Source organism: Corvus cornix, chromosome 4 (assembly GCF_000738735.6).
Source record: "Corvus cornix cornix isolate S_Up_H32 chromosome 4, ASM73873v5, whole genome shotgun sequence".
Lineage (NCBI taxonomy): Eukaryota > Metazoa > Chordata > Aves > Passeriformes > Corvidae > Corvus > Corvus cornix.
In genome coordinates this window covers 43,828,540-43,834,962 of record NC_046334.1, presented here as the reverse complement: position 1 = coordinate 43,834,962, position 6,423 = coordinate 43,828,540, and positions in this window count along the sequence as shown.

Below are 6,423 nucleotides of genomic sequence, written 5' to 3'. Positions count from 1 at the left end.
GGGCTCACTCTCCAAAGGTGCTGCACCTCCTCTGCTGGCACAGTGTCAGGCAGCAGGCTGAGGAGAGGCAAAGGGAGCAGGGTATCTACAGCACAGACTGACATTTAAGGCACTCTTAAGAAGCAGAAGAGAGAAGATACATACCTAAAACCCAGATATGTTAGAGCCCAACCTTTCCAAGGAGAACACAAGAGACCATATAGTTTAGTGAGATCTAAGAAAAGCATCCACTGTGCATGGATACAGTGGAAAGGATAACTCTGGGTTAGATGACATGTGTTGGTCCATTTTTATAGCAGCTCCACATTCTTAGTCAGAGTACCCTAATAAAACTTAGCCTTTAAAAACTGCATGGCCTTTGTCATCCTAACTTCAAGGAGAGAATAGAAACAACTTAATTTCGGCTATCTCTGATCAAGAAAATCGGGAATTTCAGATAGACACAGCACTTGAAATAGCTTCACATGGCTATACAGCAATTCTCACAAGGAGAGTTTTATTTTTTCCTTTCAGTTCCCAGCATAACACAAAAAGGTCTGGGTCAACAGGACATGCAAGGAGTGCTTGTTTTGATAAAGTTATAAGAAAGGTTTACATGAATGTTCATATACAAACAATTTTCAGAAAGCAACATACCAGTACCATCCCACCACTGGGCTGAAGTCCCTCAGCTGTGCCTGGGACAGCCTCTGCCTTCCAGAAAACCCTCTCCAACCCGGAGGTCAACTTCTGAAGACAGGTCTCCCTGACACCAGTCACACCACTGCTCATAGAATCCACACCATCCATCTCTCTAAGGCTTCCTTACTCTCTGCAAAGCTTCAGGTGCCTCCTTCTCCTCTTTTATTCCCATCAGCTGAGCCCATTTCCTTCAGCTGTATTTTATTCATGAGATTACTCCTGGCCTTACCCCCAGCATGTTTGTAAATCCTAGTGGTGCAATGTATAGGTGTTAATCAGAAGTTGACAGAGGCTGAACTTGAGTTACATGTTTTAGAGTAGCTAAATTAAAATTAGCACTGGCTATTTTAATTTGAAATTACTTTCCCTAAAATACGTATATTCATTAATATACTATTGTATAATTAGATCCATTATCTTCCTAATTATACTAATTATATTATATTAATTAATATGCTTCCTCTTTATTTTATGGTTGTATTTTGTTCAAAGTAGAGAAGAGTTCCAGAATTCAAAACACAGAAGCTTTGAAACTATTAATACGATCATAACAATGAAAGACACTGCTTGCACTTCTTTTTTCCTTTTCTGATTGACATCATTGCACTTACTAATATACCTGAGCTATTGCCAGAATCTCCTGAAAAGGATGCATTCATTAATTTTTAAAGCTCAGGTGTGCAGTGAGTGACTGCCTGTGAAATGAAAACTCTGTTCTAGTGAGATTCGAAGCTGAATACAAGCACAAAGGAAAATTGCTTCTCTTGTCAAATCCTTCTTAAAACTTTGATCAGATTTCCACTTGATCATTTTCAAATTCACTTGCCTCCTAAACTAGTGATGCTTATTTGTAGCATGGGCAAGGCTATTTTGTATTTATTATTGAAGCTGGGCACCACTTACAGGTTGATTCTCAGTAAGTGGATACCTTTATCTGAGACAGTCCTGGAAGGGATGTTTGTATGACTTGAAAAAAAACCAAACAGGTAATCTGCAAGAGTCTAGCTATAAAGACAAGGCTCTTACTTTTCAGGTTCGGGCTACAAGTGTATGGTCAGATAACACTTTTCACATGCTTTTTGGGGAAGTATCATGCCAAATGCTTTAGCATAAATGTATTGGGCTTTTTTCCTTCTTTGATCTAGTTCCCTTTGATCTAACAGCTAGTGTTTAATTAAGACTAATCTGCTACCGAAAAGGAAAAAAAATACAGAAGAGAAAATTAATGGTTGTGTTGTCACACATAGGTCACCCTCTGACAAGGTCTGCTGCTTTTTCAATGTGAATCCTTTTGATGGACTTACTGCCTGCCATTACTGCTCTTGTCCAATGTCACAGTCCATCAAAGTAACTGTTCATGAAGTATGTTGTACTGGTGCAAGCTGCCAGCATGAGAGATGTAGTTACACTATTGAGCAGTACTGTGGCTGAATCCCTGTCCTTTTCCCTTTACACTAACAAAGAAAATGATTAAGAGAAAATGCTAACAACTTTAAAGAATGCTACTGTCTTTGCAACTCCAAATGTTAAAACCCTGCATCCTTTTTCTAATTGCAATGAAATTAAAATCTTGTGAGAATAAAAATAAAATTATAAATAAATAAAAATAAGGCAGGTTCATTTATTGAGAGGTCTGAAGCTGTAGGTGACATCCTGCAGTTGTATTGCTCTCTGCAGAACCACCCAGGTGGATATCACCTAACTCCTGTCAAAGCCCTCTCTGAGTCCCTGCAGGGATATAGCACAAATCTGGATAGCCACTCCACTTGGTATCCACTCCCTTTCCCCAGCTATGCTTCCTGTCCTGAGCCAGGTGTAGATACCATTATCTGGACCCATCTCAGTGATCAAAGAGCAGCCACCAGTCCAGGCACAGCTGGCATATGGAAGGATGAGGGAAAGAGAGAGCACATCAACACTCAGGGAATAGGGAGCGCGCTCTTTTTTGCACACCACTCCTACAGCTCCTCTGGATGGAGGGCTTCTGGAGGACGGACTATGTCTTCCCCCACCTCTCCCCTTCCTTACCTGCAGTGTTTCCTGCCTCTGGAGACAGCTCTAAGTGTCTCTGCCCAGAATGGGGGAGCTTGCTCTCAGAAGGCATAGTAAATTCTATATGGAGCAGTTACTTAAGTGCTTATGAAGCTCCAAATATTTCATCTTAATGAAATAATACTGAAAACTTTGCAACATTTCTCATATTGAATCCTATGAATTCCATTGATTCTGTAACTTGAATAAAGGTAGGCCCTGAAGCTGTCTAAAAGAATAAAAGATTTTAGCTCTTTCTATGAACATCAAGAAAATGAATGAAAAGTAGCAACACCTGTCCTAGAGAAATGTGCAGGTCACAGCTGTGGTTTTCTCATGTAACGGGTAAGATGTAATATGGCCAAGGAAAATGGAAGGTTTTAGATGCCAAAATCTGAGCCTATTTGCAACTATTGATCAGTTAAAGCAATAAAATAAAGCAGAAAATGAATAGAATAGAATAGAATAGAATAGAATAGAATAGAATAGAATAGATAGAATAGATAGAATAGAATAGACTAGAATAGAATAATAGAGTTGAAAATATAATAAAGTGAAATGAACTGAAATAAAATAAACAAAATAAACCAAATAAATGGAACCCTCTCCACATTAAATGTAATTAACTGCTGGAGTCTAATCAATATCTTAGAATTGTATCAAATCTACTGAATTCAGTGGCAGTGTTACTAAGCTGTGTCTAATAAGCTGTAATGATTGACAAAATTATCCCACATTTTCAATTACACATAAATATTTAATAGAAAAAATGACAGTTGCACAATTTGACTGCTAGACAGAATTACAAATTGTGTACATATTTCAAGGAAATTAGCTGTAAATTGTAAAGAGATTTTGATTATTTATGTGTTTTTAATGTTTTCTTAAATGCTTTTTGATAACTTTTACTGCTTAGTTAAGCTACACATTTATAAAATGCATATAACTGTTGGGAATAATCTTCTTCCTTTCTATGTGTTACTTTTGAGCAAAACTGCTGATCATTTCATAAAGGAACTTGGACAATTTAAAGGTTCTTAATATCTGATTCTAAAAATCTCTTCCATGCTGATAGCATGTGGAATAGTGTCTGCTTTTGTTGTCTTATCAATATGTTTCTAAAGTAATAACCTGCATAATTGTTTGGTAGAGATTGATGTGGTAGAACTCTGCTGCCAGGAGTCTTTGCCTTCTGACCTTTCTCCCCTCTGATCACTGGTTGTACAGCAACAACTTCTCTACTTCGCCTTGATAAGTGTTGTTTTCCCAACACTATAATGAAACATCATTGACTACAGATTTTTTTTTCCCCCCACAAAATGTTTTGTTTCACGTTTATTTTTACCTGTTATGGTTGTGGTCACACCCAGTCAGGATTGGTGACATGTTGTGTGTAAGTGCATGCAGCTTCTGGGGAAATAGCTGAAGTGTTCTTCCTTTCTCCTCAGAGTGCCACAAAAATCAGTGTATGAGGTGTGTGAGAACATTTTGATGTATTAGAAAATATTTATGACTAGGTGTTAACAATAAAGTTCCAGGGATCTGGAATTTGCCATCCTGATTGTTCTGAAATAATAAAAATACAATGAGCCTCAACTACATTCTGCCACTCATTTCATCCTTCGAACCTTTTAAAGTAAATAAAAACTTTGCAGATGTTTATTTTCTAAGCATGTAGATATTCTGACGGAACAAACTGCATCTGCTTCACTTTGTCTGCAACCCATTAAATTGTTACATTGTCTTGTTAATTGTCACTGCTAGATCCTGAAGGTCTCTGTGCCTGTTTGGCAGACAGAGTGATGTCTACATGCATCACTTCTAAGGGACCTTGGCAACTTCCACACAAGAGAGCCCTTGGCCCTATCTTAACTATACTTCCATGATTTTTGTGTTTGGTCAATCACTGATATTACCAGAATTGCATCTTATTACTACTTCTGTCAATGCCTCAAGAGGAAAAATCAGTTCTAATGTTTCCACTGATCCATGGAGGAACAGTAAAGCAATGGGAGAAAAGATATGAATGTACTTGAAGAATGAAGATAAATTTCTCTGCTGATGATGCAGTGAGATGTTTTGCTCCTGTCTGCCTCTGCCTCTTAATTTGCATTCTTTTTATTCTGTAAAGACAATGGAGCTACAATTCATAACTACTTTTACTTGTTTCTCATCAAATTCCTTGGGGTTTACCCATCAAAGAAAAAGGTTTAATTGCATTGTCAGGATTCATTTAATTGTCTTTTGACTTGAAATTCATTTCCTGACATGAATGAAAAACTTTTAAAAAATTATAGGTCCCTTAGGAAAATTATTTTAATTCCTTTAACAATGACTCTGATATTTTACAGACTGAAAAGAGGCAACGCATCCAACTTTGTAAACACTTGGCACAAAAATTGATGTAAACAATAATATGAGCAAATACTTACAGAATATGAAAGGGAAGTAAATGTTGCATGAGCAAGAGAAGAAAAAAGGCCTTGAGAAGCAGGAAGGGAACTGCCAAAATAAAATAAGCTACTGCTGTCAATAGCTTGGCAAGAGAGAAAAACTGCTCCATGACTCACCCTGCTGTCACCAGCACTGGCAGAGCTCTGCAGCCAGGATGGAACAAGCAAGATGACAAAATCCAAGAGCCAGGAATGTCAGCAGCAAGGCATGGCAGGTGACTACTCCTTCTTCTGGTTTCCTCACCTCTGGTTTTAAAGAGAGATGTATTTATGGAGTTAACAGCGGTGAGTACACAGAAAGCCTCACCTATCTCAAACACTATTTCTGTCTAATCTCTGTCAAGCTGTTTTTCTTAATTCTTTTACTAGACTGGTGGTAGGACGATGGAAATGGGTAGCCTCAGGTGGCCTCAGAGAGGGTATCCAGTGTGAGAATCCAGCTTGTGGGACTGATGGTATCTACATTCAAATACCCTAGGTAGAGGAAATAATTTGTTATGTTCTCCATTTAACCAAATTTCTGCACACATTATATTCTCCAAAGTCTAATTAACCATTAGGTTATAGATATTCTTTTACATGCAGGATCATTATAACTCTTCCTTACGTATTTAACATTTTTGGATACCCAGTGTACTTTACTTTGACTTTTAATCTTTTTTTTTTCTTTTTTTATTAAATCCAGCATTCAGAGAAACCTGGATAGCTTTAGACACTTTGGTTACAGTTTTTGAACTAAGTCTTTGACTGTTCTTTCTGCTGATTTACAGGAGCTGACAGATGATTAAAGCTATGTGTGTCCAATCACCAATAAGTTATTTCCCTTTCTACATTCCCTGATTGACAGGAAAGGTGAGAAATGAAAAGTTCAAACAGACAGTAGCAAATGAGATAATTTTAAATTTACCACTGTGAAGAGAAAGCAGCACTTTGCATTACCAAACAGGCAAAAATAGTGCCCCAAATGTCAAAATTTTGACACTGTGCGAATTTTTATCCAATTACGGTTTGCACTTTCTTTTTTGATAGCAGGAACTAAGAAATTATTATGATGTATCCTAGGTTCAACAAAATGCATTGCTTTTTTTTTTTTTTTTGGTGTGTCTTTTGGAAACTTAAATGGGTTTTAATGCTATGCAAAATTCAGAAAATCAATGGGGAAGGGAGCAGAGGGGAGGGGAAACAGCAACAGGGAAGGGAAGGGAAGGGAAGGGAAGGGAAGGGAAGGGAAGGGAAGAAGGAAGGGAAGGGAAGGAAG